Source organism: Lathamus discolor, chromosome Z, assembly GCF_037157495.1.
Source record: "Lathamus discolor isolate bLatDis1 chromosome Z, bLatDis1.hap1, whole genome shotgun sequence".
Classification (NCBI taxonomy): Eukaryota; Metazoa; Chordata; class Aves; order Psittaciformes; family Psittacidae; genus Lathamus; species Lathamus discolor.
Genome location: NC_088909.1, coordinates 19,171,327 through 19,187,927, shown reverse-complemented (window position 1 = coordinate 19,187,927; position 16,601 = coordinate 19,171,327).

Here is a 16,601-nt window from a genome sequence, read left to right as displayed (position 1 = left end):
GGATTCTGAAGCAGAGCCTGTGCAGCCCAGGGAGGCTTCTTGTCCCACTGCTGCTCAGGCTGCGCAAACTGTAGGTCTGTGTACCTAGTGCTCGCCAGTGCTTGGTGCCAGCATCCTCCCTTCATACTCTGTGCAGAGCTCTGAAAAAGATTCCTGTGGCTTGTCCAGCTTGAGCTTTTGCCACCAACAGGCACCAGGTATCACCTTGATACATGGTGAGAGATACAGAGTGAGAGATAATCCGGCAGATTCAGCAATAGAAATTATCCTCAGTGATAGATGTCATGGAAATTGTACAAAAATCAGGGTTTCCTCATGCTGGGATTTGATCTGCTGATGCAACTGCATTAGTCTGAAATTTTGATGTAAACACAACCATTGTCATGGGCAATCTTTTATTGTGTCATTTATAGTATTGCCAGCTTTGAGATGTTTTTGCAAGTGGAATATTTTTGTAGCTGGATATCCCTAATCTAGGCACTTGTGTCATGACTTTTTAAGACAGGAAGCTGGCAATTCTGCGGGAATGCAAACTGCATTCTGGCCAGCCAAGTGTCTACAGTTTATAATAAGTGTGAATGCATCCATCCCTGTTTCTCTGAGCTGTATGTCAGTATAAAGGTTGTCACAGTCTTTCACTGAATATTAAATGAAAGTTTTTCAGATATGACTCTTGTGGTAATGAATAGGAAATACTTTGCTGGTGTTTGGTATTCATATTATTTTGACATTTATTCGTAAACAGTGAATATTGACAGTTTTTTATTTTATGCTAATATCAAGCTATTTCACTAACTGCACCCCACCACCCATGAACTGACTAGTCTCGTACAAAGGGAAGGATTTCAAAGGGTGTGCTGAGGGGTTTAGAGAGGAAGCATTAGCAGGAGGTTTTGCTGCCTATACAGTTCCACTGGCAACCCAGCATGGCAGCTGTATGCATGGCCACGGGGTGAATCAGCCATGGTAAGCAGCACTTCATGCTTAACAGAGAAAGAGGAGTTACAGGGACTTCGTACATGTATGGAGCTTTCTTCATAAGATTTGTATTCATGCTGTCTTATCCTTTCTCAATTCCAGTGGGGCTTAAGTTACAGTGAACAACTTTCCCCTATTGGTTTGGCTTTGAAATTACATCTTTTTTAGCCTTTCCCCATCACCGAAAATCCACAGTTATTTCTAAGAGTTGCCTTGATAAACAGCAGTTCTGAAAATGTGATCTGTATTTTTCACAGCCCTGCACTTGATTGTGGGAAGTGACTCTCCTGCTTTGTTTGTGATGGCGGCTTATATTTGTGTCCGGCTGTGTGAAACTGTAAGAGAAGAAAGGCTAAGAAAGCCTTCGGTAGACGTGCCAGGTTACTCTTAGCTTCTCCTTCATTAAGCAAGTGGAAATATTATGTGTTTTGTCGCAATATTCTGCAGTTATCTCTCTGCTCTGCATTAGGTCAAGAGCTGCTGTAAATCTTAAAATATAAGAACCATGTCATTTTCATAAGAATTTAAATGTGATTTATGATGGCTTAGTAGCTTTCATTTAGCAGGGTACTGCAGTGAAACCCTTTAAAGCAAAATGTGTCCTGGCACATTCCTGTTGCACTCATAAGCTTCACTGAAATCTAACGAATGCTCAGTTCTGAGTGTGTCCTAATGAATATTGAAACGGATGAGGGAAATTTTGGACTCTGATGTCTACGCAGTTTGAAAGTCTCCTATAGTTTGTTTCTTATCTTTGCTGGCAGTGCGTAGATTGAGGTCACCTTCTAAATACATTTCCTCAAAGAAAACAGCAAAACAACAGAAATCATACAGACCTGCAGTAGGCCGTTGTTTCTCACCTTTGATTGCAGTTTTGCTGGTAAGCTTCAGTTAGTGAGCAGTTAAAAAAGTTATGTTCAATTAGGAAACGTAATACATAATGGAATATTGGGTTTATGGGTTATGGCTGAACCAGTCTATGGAGCTTCTGACCATTCAGTGGAAGGTGTTCTCTTGCATTAGCATGGGAGATCAGCAGCAGTTTATCAGATCCTGGCTGAGGAGCCCTCTTTCAGATAAACCAAGCAAAATAAACGCTGGTGACACTTTGTGAGAGTGGAGGTCCTATCGTATTACAACGAATTATACTATCGTATTACTGTTTTCTGTTCTCAGACTAGATAAGCTAAAATAAGGGAGGCTCTGAAATATTTGAACTGATGAGTTTTGACATTGATGGTTTAACTGTTATTAACTTTTAGTGCATAAACATTCCTTGACATTCCATCCTTTGGAAAGGCAATCTCTAAATTAATTAGTGACTTCTAAATAAATTAATTCAAGTTAAAAATTAAGGAAAGAAGCAATACAAAACAAAGAGAAAGAGAAAGAAGCCCCCCTGAGAAGAGAACTCTATGGAAGAGCTGAAACTGTAACCTAAATCTCCTTTCTCTTACCTTAATGGTCACTCTATAAAATATTTTGGCTCTGTACATAGATGTTACCTCTGGATTAGCTACAGGAAATTAGCGCAGTTATAACGGCAATGATGGTCTTTTTGCATTTGTGGAAAATATTCAATTCAATGTTGTGTATAACTTTTATTTTAGATAAAACATTTGTTTGATATATACATTTGTTTATCTCTTCTGAGTCATAAAAAGCTCCTCTCTAGCTACTGTGTGTGTTTCAGGTTAGAATCACTCCATAGTAAAAACTTTAAACCATCTACTTCGAGTAAGATGTCAGATTTGGTTTTTAAATGTCTTCTTTCATACATTAGTAGGAGCTGTATGGCAGAAACCACACAATCTGAGATGGCAAATGCTTTTTTTACGGACATTCTTCAGTAATAACAGTAAAAAAGAATCATGATGTCTTTTGAGCTGTAAGCTACGTATCTTAGTAGATCTGTGATAAGAAACACATTCATGTGTATTAACATGCTGTTTTTATCAAAGGCTTTTTCTGTTTCAGAAAATTATTTTTGAAATTATTCAGGAGCACTCAGCAGTTCAGGATTAGACTTTAGATGGTGCCCTGGGTAACTTGATGGCAGAGTAGACAACCCTCCAGAAATGCACTGTAGCAATTCCTGCTATCACTAATTTCAGAGTTTTATCAAAAGCTGACGACTTCCTAGTGGTTCCAGAGGAACATGTTGAGCCACGGGAGAATGATGGATTTATCGTAGTGGGGTTTCATGTTTTAAATTGAAACCTGTTGCTAGGCTGAAGAAATACATAATCATCGGGACAATTAAGACCTCAAGAAAGCAGCTGATCCTCTGATTACTGAGTCACCTGACTGTAACTGAGTGCAGTGGGATGTGTGTCCCCAAGTAAACTGTTGTGGAATATATATGTAACCTCTTCTTGTATTTGTTGCTTCTAGGTTCTGTGCTGTCAGTTTACGGCTTCTAGTTTAGGAAGCAAAACAAAAGCTTGATTAATGTAGATGGATTTGCATTGATTTTAGCAGGGTTTGTGAAAAACAAATTACCAATTGAAATTTTGTCAGAGATAATGTGGTATTCTCAGAGTGTTTCATGCAGAACCTCTAAGCAACTGGAAAACCTGAAGCTCAGATGATGGAGAAGCTTAACTGGGCATCACCTAGTGACTCATTCTCCTTCAGACAGATCCTGTTTTGTCATTTCTCCTGGATCATCATTTCAGTGCCACCTTTCTTCTTGTATGAGGAAAAGAAGTTTCTAGTACCAGGGAACCAAAGAGCTTATAAAAGAAAGCGTGTGACTGGACTAAGCTAGAGGAGGAATTTTGATGCATTCTGTCTGACTTGTCTGACGTGTAGGGCACTGTGGTAGAGGGCAGCAGGGCTACCAGTGTGAAGCCAGGCTGAAGCCCTGATGAACCTCAGGTGTATATGACTCATTTACCTACTCACTGCTCACTGTTAGTGGTACCTCTGAGGCAGGTGGACCACCTATACAAGTAATAGTATTAATATACTAAGGGACTGCATTCTGTCTGGTGTTTGGCACTTACAAGACACCCATGTTTGTATAAGCTCTGAGTTCTTGCCATTCAGTGCCTGTAACAGAAATAGTGGGTGTCTGCTGCAGCTGACTGCTGGAGACATGTGTCTATGTAGGAACAGACAAAGACACAATATTAGCCGATTACCTGTTTTAGTAAAGTTGTCTCCAGGAAGCAATGATTAGTCACAGCAGTCCCCATTTGACTTTAAAAGGATTAATAACTTCAGTGAGAACTCATTTATACTGCAGGCAAGTGAGCTCATCAAAGACATGCACTGAAGGCTTGCTCCTACCAGAACATGAGCCTTAAACATCCACATCATTTGTTATCTGGAAATGCTCTCTGCCTGCTCTGTGTCTGGCTAACTCCAGTGATCTAATTCACGGTATCTGACCACCACATGAGGGAGTCTTTAAACTGTTACAAATCAGTGTGTGTGTGCACAGAGGGGTGAGAGCACGACAACGTACAGAGTCAACAGTTGGTACCAGATGTGATTTTCAGCATATAAGGTAGTAATTATATTTTTGGGTTTTTTTTCAATCATCCCTTCTGTTTTGGGAAGTTAGGTCCTAAGGATGTGAAGTTCTGTTGTCGCATGGATTTCATTTGTTAGCTTGCAACTGAATTAGAAATGAATTTTAAGTAAATCTGTTGCTCTCAACAAAGCATTTTCCATTGCATTTGATCATTATGCTTCTGCCCGAACCAGAAATTCCTGCTTCTGTCCTCAGCTGGTGTTAACTCCATTACAAAGCTTCTGTTGGGTGAATTAGTTCAGCAGAAATACGCTGAACTACTTTGGTCAAAACACACTGCCAAGTTTACATGTGTCTCCATGGCAAACTACTTTGTGCCTTCTTAACACTGATAGATGGTCTAGAGAAGGTTTAAAATGCAGACTTCATCGATAAATTTATCTCTTGTTCCTACATTTTTCCCAATTATATTACCTGCTTTAACTATTTTAATTTCAAGTATCTAGTAGGATCAAGTGACATCTGATAAGTTCTTGTATCCTGAATTTGGAGTGCTCCAAGTACTTATTGCTGTTAAGCTTTCTACTAGATAGTTAGTTCAGAAATCATGAAGCCTTTGTGAATTCAGCTAGAAATTAATTTCAAACACTTCTATGTGCTGTTGGTCATTGCCTGCTTGACACTCCTGAATTTCATTCAGAGAGTAGATACAATTAAAAAAATACATTTACCTCCTTGGATGGATAAGGAGCTGCTGAGGAAATTTCAAAGGAAAAAGGAGGCTTATAAAAAATGGAAGCAAGGACAGGCGGCCTGGGTAGAGTACAGGGATGTTGTCTGGGAAGCTAGGGACCAGGTTAGGAAGGCTAAGGCCCAGTTAGAATTAAACCTAGCCAGGGATGTTAAGGATAATAGGAAGGGATTCTACAGGTACGTAGCAAACAAAAAACAGACTAGGGACAAAATAGGCCCCCTGAGGAAGCTCTCGGGAGAACTGGCTGCACAGGATTTGGAGAAGGCTGAGGTTCTGAATGACTTCTTTGCCTCGGTCTTCACTGGCAAAGGCTCTGACCGCACCACCCAAGTCTTAAAAGGCAGGCGCAGGGACTGTGAGAATGAAGACCTTGGGCTCACTGTAGGAGAGGATCTGGTTCGAGACCATCTTAAAAACCTGAACATGCACAAGTCCGTGGGACCTGATGGAATCCACCCGTGGGTCCTAAAGGAGCTGGCGAATGAACTTGCTAAGCCACTGGCCATCGTATTTGAAAAATCATGGCAGTCAGGTGAAGTTCCCGATGACTGGAAAAAGGGGAAATATAACCCCCATTTTCAAGAAGGGGAAAATGGAAGACCTGGGGAATTACAGACCAGTCAGTCTCACCTCTGTGCTTGGCAAAATCTTGGAGCACATGTGCTAAGGCACATGAAAAACAACAAGGTGCTTGGTGACAGCCAACATGGCTTCACGAAGGGGAAATCCTGCCTGACCAATTTGGTGGCCTTCTATGATGGGGCTACAGAATTGATGGATAAGGGTAAAGCAGTTGATGTCATCTACCTGGACTTGTGTAAAGCGTTTGACACTGTCCCACACGACATCCTTCTCTCTAAATTGGAGAGACATCAATTTGATAGGTGGACCACTCGGTGGATAAAGAACTAGCTGGACGGCTGCACACAAACAGTTGTGGTCAATGGCTCGATGTCCGGCTGGAGACCGGTAACGAGTGGTGTCCCTCAGGGATCGGTGTTGGGACCGGTCTTGTTTAACATCTTCGTCGGTGTCATGGACAGTGGGATTGAGTGCGCCCTCAGCAAGTTTGCCGATGACACCAAGCTGTGTGGTCCAGTTGATACGCTGGAGGGAAGGGATGCCATCCAGAGGGACCTCCACATGCTTGTGAGGTGGGCTGATGCCAACTTTATGAAGTTCAACCACGACAAGTGCAAGGTCCTACACCTGGGTTGGAGCAATCCCAGGCACAGCTACAGATTGGGCAAAGAAGAGATTCAGAGCGGCCCTGCAGAGAAGGACCTGGGGGTGCTGGTTGATGAGAAAATGAACATGAGCCGGCTTCAGTGTGCGCTCGCAGCCCAGAAAGCCAACCGTATCCTGGGCTGCATCAAAAGGAGCAAGACCAGCAGGTCGAAGGAGGTGATCCTGCCCCTCTACTCTGCTCTTGTGAGACCTCGCCTGGAATATTGTGTGCAGTTCTGGTGTCCTCAACATAAAAAGGACATGGAACTGCTGGAACAAGTCCAGAGGAGGGCCACGAGGATGATCAGGGGACTGGAGCACCTCCCGTATGAAGACAGGCTGAGGAAGTTGGGGCTGTTCAGCATGGAGAAGAGAAGGCTGCGTGGGGACCTCGTAGCAGCCGTCCAGTATTTGAAGGGGGCCTATAGGGATGCTGGGGAGGGTCTCTTCGTCAGGGACTGTAGTGACAGGACAAGGGGTAATGGGTTAAAACTTAAACAGGGGAAATTTAGATTGGATATAAGGAGGAAATTCTTTCCTGTTAGGGTGGTGAGACACTGGAATCGGTTGCCCAGGGAGGTTGTGAGTGCTCCATCCCTGGCAGTGTTCAAGGCCAGGTTGGACGAAGCCTTGGATGGGATGGTTTAGTGTGAGGTGTCCCTGCCCATGGCAGGGGGGTTGGAACTAGATGATCTTGAGGTCCTTTCCAACCCTAACTATTCTATGATTCTATGATTTTAGATATGCCCATTTGTAGTAAGTGGCATATGCCTGACCTGTTAACTGTTAAGGTCACTAATTGAAATGTGACTTCAGTGAAAGTCATGCCAGTAAAATGGAAAGTATAATGCTTTCACTAAAAATGACACAGTTTAATAATGTGAGGGATGTGAATGGGGAAATATTCCTAAATTGCCATAAATGGAGCACACTATAAGGTAATTTCTTATGATGAAACTATGAAAAGACTCAGAAATAGTTTCTCTACAAGAACAATTAATAATAGAGATCACAAATTTTACTAGCGTGGAGTATAGTGAAAGTGGGTATTGATAATGTTATTTAGAATGAGTCCAAGAAACTCCTTTCTAGCTTACAGGACTGAATGTAAAGAAAATCAGGTTTGTCTATGGTCAAGATAAGATGTTGAGGAAAGAAAAGCTTGCACGAGGAGGTGGTTCTGACTTCTCATGGGCCTTGTGCCAGCAGAGCTGGCTGCCCACACCACCTGTTAGTTAGAAAATAAAGCAAAGTTCAAGCTGCTCCTCAGCAGTGAGGTGAGAAAAAGGTGTTAGGGTCAAGCTTTCAACTGCAAAAGTAAGAAGAAGCCTTTATTTTGGAGGAGTCAAGCTGATTTTGAGTAACGATATTTTAGTTTTGTGTTATCAGCTGGTCTCTGAGGCCAGCGCATCTGTGAAGGGCACAGGAAAACTGAGTTGTGTCCAAAGTAACCCTAAGCACTCTGCTTAAAACATACAGTGCATCAGTTTGTATTAATTCAAATAAAAACGTTATGACTAGTAGTATCTGATCGTATATTTTTCCTTTTTCTCACTTTTCTGTTGTTGATTCTTTCCCTTATTTTCCAGCATCCAGTTCCACAGTGACTTATTTACAAATGAGGTTGTCACCATTAGAATTTGATCAGTTGGTTGCAGTGTATGAAAACCACCTAGCTATTTCATGTTACTTTGCATTTCTCTTTGTGAAGTGCGTAAAGGAAAAAAAAAAAAAAAAGAAAAGAAAAAAAAAGTGGGGCTACTTGCAGGAAAAGGGAGGGACATCTGGGCAATGGCTTCTCTATTTAGAAAAGAATGGGATCTTGTGGATATAATGTGCAGAATTAATTTGCCTTTAAAAGAAACTCTGCAGCACTGTTGGCTCAGCAGAAGAATGAAGTGCGGATGCTGCTGTATTTGCTTGGTAAACTCAGCATGATCATTAGCACTGGCAACAGGTCCTGCCATCCATGGTGGCGTTGGCTTGTATTATATCTTGTTGGTGAGCCTTCTGGTCTTAATGAGGCACCTTGCAGTGAAAGATATAAGGATAATGTGATCTAGCTCTTAGTAGGGTAGCCACTACTACACAGTAAGAGCAAGAGCTAAGTTGATATGATTGCATGATCAGCACCTAAGCCTCACAGTACAGAGCTATGGAGTTTCTGTTTTCAAATTTCAGAGGCAGACCTTAAGGTGTTCCTCACCAAGTGACCCATTTCTCAGGTTCTGGGAAGAGGCATGTTAGTTACAAACAGCACCACAGCAAAGCTGACTACTCCCCACCATTGTCCTGCTTGCATCCATGGGAGATATCTGCTGCAATAATAGGTAAAGTGCAATCCTGAACTTGTCAGAATAATAGTTCTGCTTGCTTTGCTGCTGCTTCTGTGCAGCTGCTGGTTGATAGGCACTGTACACCTCACTTGTCATTACAGTCTTAGTATTCAGACACTGAGGGGCCTTAATTAATGACTTTGAAGATTTGGTCTTTTATAATTCATGACAGAACCTTAATTAAAATCAAATATATAGCAGTTGAACTAGCAAAGGATTTAAAATGCACAGTCTTTGATGGAGACAGTGATTCCCTCTGACCACTGGTGCCATACACTGAATGCAAATTTTGCTTCATCACAGCAGATTCAGAGAACAGAACAGGCTTTTTTTGAAACAGAGGTCCCTGTTGTTACAGACTCTGGAAAAAAGGTAAGGCCAAGGGGCCTGCGGTCATTTGATTCCCCCTCCTACTCTCTTTCTCTTTCTAACATCCTTATGTATTTTTAATGTCTTTATTGGTAGGAAAAAAAGGACACACATTTGTATGATGCATATATACTCCTTTATTCTTTGTAGAGAAGGTGTATTAAAATGTTGTGTATGGATCAGGTACTCATTCTAGGACTCTTGGCAAGGCAGTAGGAGAATTCTTAACTTGTGTAAGGGGAAACTGAGCCAGTGCTTTCAGTCAGACAACATAAAGGAAATTCATATACTTTTTAAGATTTCAGCCTGGTGCACTCATCAATTACATTGCTTTCTGGCCTACGTTATGGTAACTGGACTTAAGCAAGTATGTAGCAGAATATATTGCTGTAGATTAAATATGTTGTGCCAGGGACCATGGTTTGCTTATGACAGTTGAATTTGTTTCAGTTTATTTGGTCTTGATTCACCTGAATTTCGCATCACATATGTTTTTTATCTAGGGGACTTATACTGCTATCCTGTTACCGCAGTGACTTCCATGAAGTTCTTTGAATGGTTCTTCTTCTTCGTAGTCTTGCTGTTTACGTTGCCTTCTCAGGGTAAAGATTCAGAGGACATTTGTGGCTGTGATTTTACAGGTGTGGGTTGTATCTTAAGTTTTGTCATCTGTTTTGGTCTACTAAGGGATAGATTTTCCTTTCTGTGGAATTAGTTGATTGTCTGGGGTTGCTAGGTTTCCCTATCCTGTGTATGGAGGCCGATCTGTGATCTTTCCATCAGAAAAAAACCCAACCAATAAGAATAACTACCTGCTAGGTATACAAAGCTAATAAATTAAACAAAATTTGCAATTTCGTAGAGCTAAGTGAAAGTCATCAATAAGTCACATCGAAGTCTTTCAAAAAAAACTCCTTGAGAGGGAGATAAATGGAAAAAAATGCATTTGAATGAATTAGTCAGAGCAAGCTGGCAAAAATTCAGAAATGTCTTATTTAGTAGCCATAGAAATGGTGTAACTGTAGGAAAGTACGATTTGCCATTTTTCATTGGTTGCTGAAAAATGTGTTTGATAAATCTTGAACATCATTCAACCATCTGTAGTTACCATCTTTACTTTTACAGGTGCAATAATGTCTTAGTTATAAACATAAAAATAAATATTTTTTATAAATATAAAATAACTTCCCTGGAAAGGAGGCATTACTTGATTTCTTGAGTTGTTGCTCTTTATAATGTTGCAAAAAAATTCTTGGGTTTATGTTACTAACTCTTCACATAGTACTTTAACCAACTGCTAAAAGTACAGTTTGTGAAGTGTTAACATTGAATTTCTGGGCACAGTCATGGGTGAGTTTTATTTGGAGATATTTTTTAATCAGCAGTTTGCTACAGTAACCTGTTACTGATATTTGGTTATTTAAAGATGTTTGGGTGGCAGGTATATTTGTATATGAGTTTTAATAGTTACTGCGCACCCAGCTGTTGTCAGGGCAGCTGTGGCTGGGCTTGGATCATTTTCAGAACATTCAAACAAAGTGAATGTCATCTAATGGCAGAGTCTCCTCTGGTTGAACAGTATTTTGTGGCATCATACTAAAAAAGCTTTTGATTATTTTCAAGCTCAGATGTGCAGAAGTATATTCGGTGCCTACACCAGGAATGTTCAGACGTGTGGCAGGAGCTGTTTGAGCAGGCTGTTAAGGAAATCTGGCTCACGGCTTTTATTTAGTGACTGCCTCTCTTGCGTAATTAGGTGTCAAGGTCAGCTGCTTTTACTTTAGTAAGATGTACTAGGTCATTGGTCCATCAAGATGATCTCAGGAACAGAAATACAACCTCAAAGATGCCAAAAAGGAAAAAATCTGAGGGCACCTTGGGAATCCCAAAAGGGAGAGGTGAGGGAAGTCCACTTGCCCCCAGTGGTTAGGAGAGAGGTATTAAGTTTAAAGGGAGACCTCCATCCAAGTGAAAACCTGAACCACAGGTACCACCTGCCTGTCCTTCAGCATCTGCTTAGGGCATAATGGGAATGACTGAACAAAGGCAGCATTTTAATGTTTCTAGAAAGGGATTAAATTCAAACTTTTGTCTTTCAGCATTTTTATTACTCTTTCTATGCCTTTTATGAGCCATTAATTTCTTCCATACTTGACCTTTATCAATACAAGGCAAATAAATGGCTAAACTACTTCCAGAGGCAACTTGATGGGCCATAGAGCTTGTCTACATTTTCCTGTATTAAATAGAATACAGGAAAATACTGTATTTTCTAGGGCCATTTGCACAAGTTTTAAACTGGTTTTTATTCCTGATTTTAAGATTGTATGAAATAATATTACTACTGCTGTGCACAAAATCCAGATCACAGATATTTTTCTTTCAAAGAATAGAGTACTTAGGGTTTTACTGTGAAATGTAAATGGATATTTACTTTGGATTTACTTCTGGACTTCCTCCCCACCACCAGTTCCCCTCCCCCCCTCCCCCCCCCCCCCCCCCCCGCTGTGATGTAATAGACAAAGATCTGAATCAGGAATTATGATCATAAGCATATCAATACATGTTTTCTGATGATAATAAAATAAGCAGTGGGAAGTTTTCTGTACAGTGATGGATTAAAAAGCATTACTGAAAACTTGCCATCTTCCATGTTGCAGCAGTGCCTGTACAGTATTCCTAACTTTCCCTTATTTCATTTTTTTTTTTTAGCATTACCATCGGTGATGGAGTCATCTTCCTGTTCCAGGAGGGGGTATACTGTAAAATGCAGCAAGTCTTCTTGCTTCCAGCTCTTTACATTGAGAGCCTCTGCAACATCTGTAGTCATAGTTGATGATAATTTTCTGTTTGATCCCCTGAGAAGCTTTGGGAATGGCAGTCCACATCCCACCTGAGGTGAGACATGATTTTTGCACTGGTTGCAGTTTGTATGCTGCTTTACTGAGCTTTTGTCCACTCCTGTGGTGCTCATACCTGCAGACTACAAATCTCTCTCAGGTAATTTACAGATCAGAAATCTGTAACCTTAAAAAACCAAATTTTCTATTCTTAAGGAAGAATAGGACATTAGGTTTCTTTGGAGAAGGAAATAAGGATTTACTGGTTGGTCTACAGAGATCTCATAAATTAAGAAACTTTTTCACACTCTTGGTCCAAAACTCAGTCCTCCCTTTCCACCACCCCTTTCTGAGCATACTGACACTCATCATTTGCTATTGCTAGTTGTATTTAAGTTAATATTAACCACATTTTAAAAAACCTGATCCAATACCTTTCCTGATTTACATTTTGCTTAGCTTAATACTACTTGAGTTTGAGGGAAGGAGGGCTCTTCAGGTGTCCCAGCTACTCAAATACTTTATTAGGTTTTGCATTGCATGCCCATTGGAGGCTTTTACACATTACCTTTTCCAGTTTTCTGCTCCAGACAGAAAAGCCCTGGATTTTCCTCCCATGATTCGCCATTTCAAGAAATATTTGCATGCATGTTGCTCATTAATTCAGTCTTACTATGTGCTGGGCTTTTTCTCAGGTGCATTATCTCATATGCACAGAAACTTCCATTTTCATTTGGTTCATCAGGTCTGGCTTTTCAATAAAGCTGATGAGACCATTCCAAGAAGCTCTTTAGGACTCCGCAGTATCATGTACAGAGCTGGGGCTGTGATTGTTTGGCTCATCATATCTCAGGATTTCAAAGTTTTGATGCCAAAAGGGGGAAAGGGGAAGGAGAAAGATCATCAGCTGCCTTCTGGATTTCATTTCGATTAAGGAAACCTGTTTATATTACAGTCAGATGAAATCCTAATAATCCATAATATCGCAGATCACAAACTGCAGCCCTTGTCACAGTGAGTCTCTGACCTAAACAACATCTTAGGAAAACCAGCCTAAGTGATCTCTGTTTGTATTGCTTTGTGGTTATTGCAGATAGCATGAGCATTGATTCATAGCAGTAATTTGTTATTATGTGAATATACAGATCTGAAATATGAAATGAAATATGCATGGATATAGCTCATTGCACTGCATGGAGTGGGGCTATATGGATGCTGTGGAAGGACTCTTCATTAGGGACTGTAGTGATAGGGCAAGGGGTAATGGGTTGAAACTTAAACAGGGGAAGTTTAGATTGGATATAAGGAGGATGTTCTTTACTCTAAGGGTGGTGAGGCACTGGAATGCGTTGCCCAGGGAGGTTGTGAGTGCTCCATCCCTGGCAGTGTTCAAGGCCAGGTTGGACGGAAGCTTTGGTGACATGGTTTAGTGTGAGGTGTCCCTGCCCATGGTGGGGGGCTGGAACTAGATGATCTTAAGGTCCTTTCCAACCCTTACTATTCTATGTTCTCTAAAGGGATTCAAGAATTTATACCTCATAGCTTGCACAAACCTCCTTATATCCTGGATCAATTTTTAGATTGTGTAAGAAATATAACTCACTGATACGTGTCAAACAGGAAGAGAGCAGAAATGGTCGCAGCCATTGTTGGTATATCAGAGCTTTAGGAAATGCACCACACTTGATAAAATTGCAAAATAAAGCTCTCGTAAGGCTGCTGAAGGGGAGAATTTGCCTCTTCTCTTAAACTTCTTAGACTTCCCATTAATGCTCCAAAGTCGGACGAAGATGTTACAGGGGCTATTGCGGTTCCAGATGAAGAGTTACAACTATTTTGGGAAATCTGTGCATTTTTTGTTTGCTTGTTTGTTTTTAGCCTGTGTGTACAGATACTATGTCACCTCCACTTTGGTGGGATGGTAAGCAAATTACTGATAGTTTCCTCAATATTCGGAAGAGAACTTTTTTCAAATCACAGGGCTCAACTGCTGATTGCTGCTCATTCTTGCAAAAGCTCTTGTGGCCTCAATCTGGCAAAGCACTTGAGCACTTGGTTTTACTCAATAGTCATGTGAAACAAAAGAGATTAGTCTTATACTTAAATGCTGGATTGGAATGTGTTTGCTTGAGGAAAATTGAATGCATTTATCATTGCAAAGACTGTAAATTCTATACTGTCAAGTTCCAATGGGATGAAATTCAGTCAAAAGAATAGCACTACTCATGAACAGTATGAAGAGGAAAGCAAGCGTAATAGCAAGAAGAATATTTAATACTTTCAAGGTACCATTCACCCAATGAGTTCACACTGCTGTGTGCATAAAAATGATCAACATTTCAACACCTGTGTGAACTAAGCTGAATATCTCCTTTCTCAGATGGGAAAGTCAAAGCACAAAGACTTTGAATGATTTATCTGCATGAATTGGTAGCAGAGCCAAGAATCAAATCTTGGCTTGACTCAATCTGCCATGGTATTATTGCTCATCCCAACTATTCAGTCATTTATACTGCATAGAACTGACAAGCTCTGTCATTCAGCTGGATAAAAATAATTTAAAAATATGATTTCAGTACAGCTCTTGCCATTCTCCAAGTTCCTTTTGTAAGAAGTTAGCCTTTTTCTCTCCCATGACACCAAGCCTTGGATTTAAATTTTACTGCATTCGTTCTGCTTTTCATTTCCACCAAACAGTAAGTTTGGGCTGGCCAAGTCAATTCCTCTAGTGTCCGTACACTGCTGTAATAAAAGTGGGAAGAGGCAAGGCTGTGTGGAAAACTCGTTCTCCCCTTATTGACATATGATATTAGTTGTGAAGTCTGTTACTTGCTTCTCATTCTGAGAGCTATGCAGCAATGTAGATGTGTAATGTACTGTGCTGAAGCATGGGCAGAACCTTTTGTCATACAACTCAGCGATACTTCTCTTTCTCCCATTCCCTGAGGGCTAAAGGTGCTACCTCTACTCTCTCCCTATATAAGTCATCAGAATGGATTCTTTTTTTACAGTCCTTGTTGCATAGAATCTACTGCAGAAAATTATTTTGTTCTCATTATGTAGCAAACTGGAATTTCTAGATCCTAAGGAAAATTGCATAAAGAAGAACCTTAACATTAAGAGTTTTTTACAACAAAAAACCTTTGTGTTTTAACAAAGAGTGTTTCAGGTGTAGTAAAACAAATAGCTGGTGTTTTGCTCCTGAAAGGTATGATCTTCTTGCAGACCTTGACAGATTTGCCATTCACTTTGCTGGGGAATAGGAGATAGTCCCTTACTTTAAAGACCTTTAGCTGCTTTAAGGTTTAAGATTACTATTGTACAGAAGCCAGATGCTTTTCTTAGTCCAGCTGTCTCTTGCACAATGCCCACATGCATATCCTACTTCTAGTTTACATGCTGCAAGTAACTTTTTAAATGCCATTACAGTGAGTGAAATTACTACAAAGCGATGGCACTCACCCCTGGACCTGCTCCCCATATGTCTGATGTATCTGCTTACTTAACGGAAATGAAGTTTTATTATTGCTAACAATTAAGAGACAGTATCGTTGTGGTAAAGAGAGCTGGTTTCTGCTCTGTCTGGTGCATTAACAGCATCACTCTTTGGTAAATTTCAGGTACCTTATTTTTATTATTGGTGATGATGCTTGAGCTCTTAGGATCAGACTGCTGATTCCGGGTTGCATTTGCAGAACTGGCAGCATGGGGAAAAGTTTAAAAGGAAAAGAGAAAATAACTTGATTTGTAAATTAAGATTAGCCTAGAAGACATTGAGAGGTGCTAATGGCTCATTACAGCACATTTTCATCATTCTTAAGTTCAAAAAAAGCTGGGGGATCCCGAGGAGGGAGTTGTTAATGGATTTGTGGAAAAAATATGTCAAGGTATGAGAGTAATCATGATGGATTATGGGTCTGTCTTTTTAAAAAGGTGTGACATGCTCTTGCTCTGTTACCTGTTTTAGGATGTGTTTCTCCTCCAGGACTTCAGCCTCACCCCATCATCTGGTTACACACACCCACTTGTCGTCCTGCCCTCCAGCACATTCCTCACAGGCACAGCTTGCACATGCCACTCCATATAAAACTCACTGCAGTGACATTTCTGAGTACCATCATGGCCATTCTGTTTCTACTTCTGGATACTTTACTACACGAGTCTTATCTGACTAGTACTGTTAAAAATTCAGGTTTTTTTTTTTGTTGTTGTTGTTGAAGTCATAGTGTTAAATAATTCAGAGAGTAATTAGTTTTTCTGCGTAATTAGTTGTTTCTGCAAATGCAGTCAGAATATTTAGCACCAGCTGTAATAATGATATCCAAGCTGTTGTGGTTTAATGACTGGGTTGCTGGTGGTTTAAGAAAAAGCCACTTGCTAAATGGTTTTTAAAGTGGGGCAAGGGGCTCCCACCCCATGATTTAGCCACATTAGACTTCTAAGCAACATGCACCCCCTGTTTCATTCAGATGTGACATTTCTAAAACTACCTTTTTGCTTAGATCGTACATGTTCCTTGGAGGCTCCAGCCCATGGGAAGCAGACACTGCTCCGTGCTTTGCAAAATACATATCCTAAGTCTGAAAACATAGAATCAAATTAACTTGGAGAGGAGC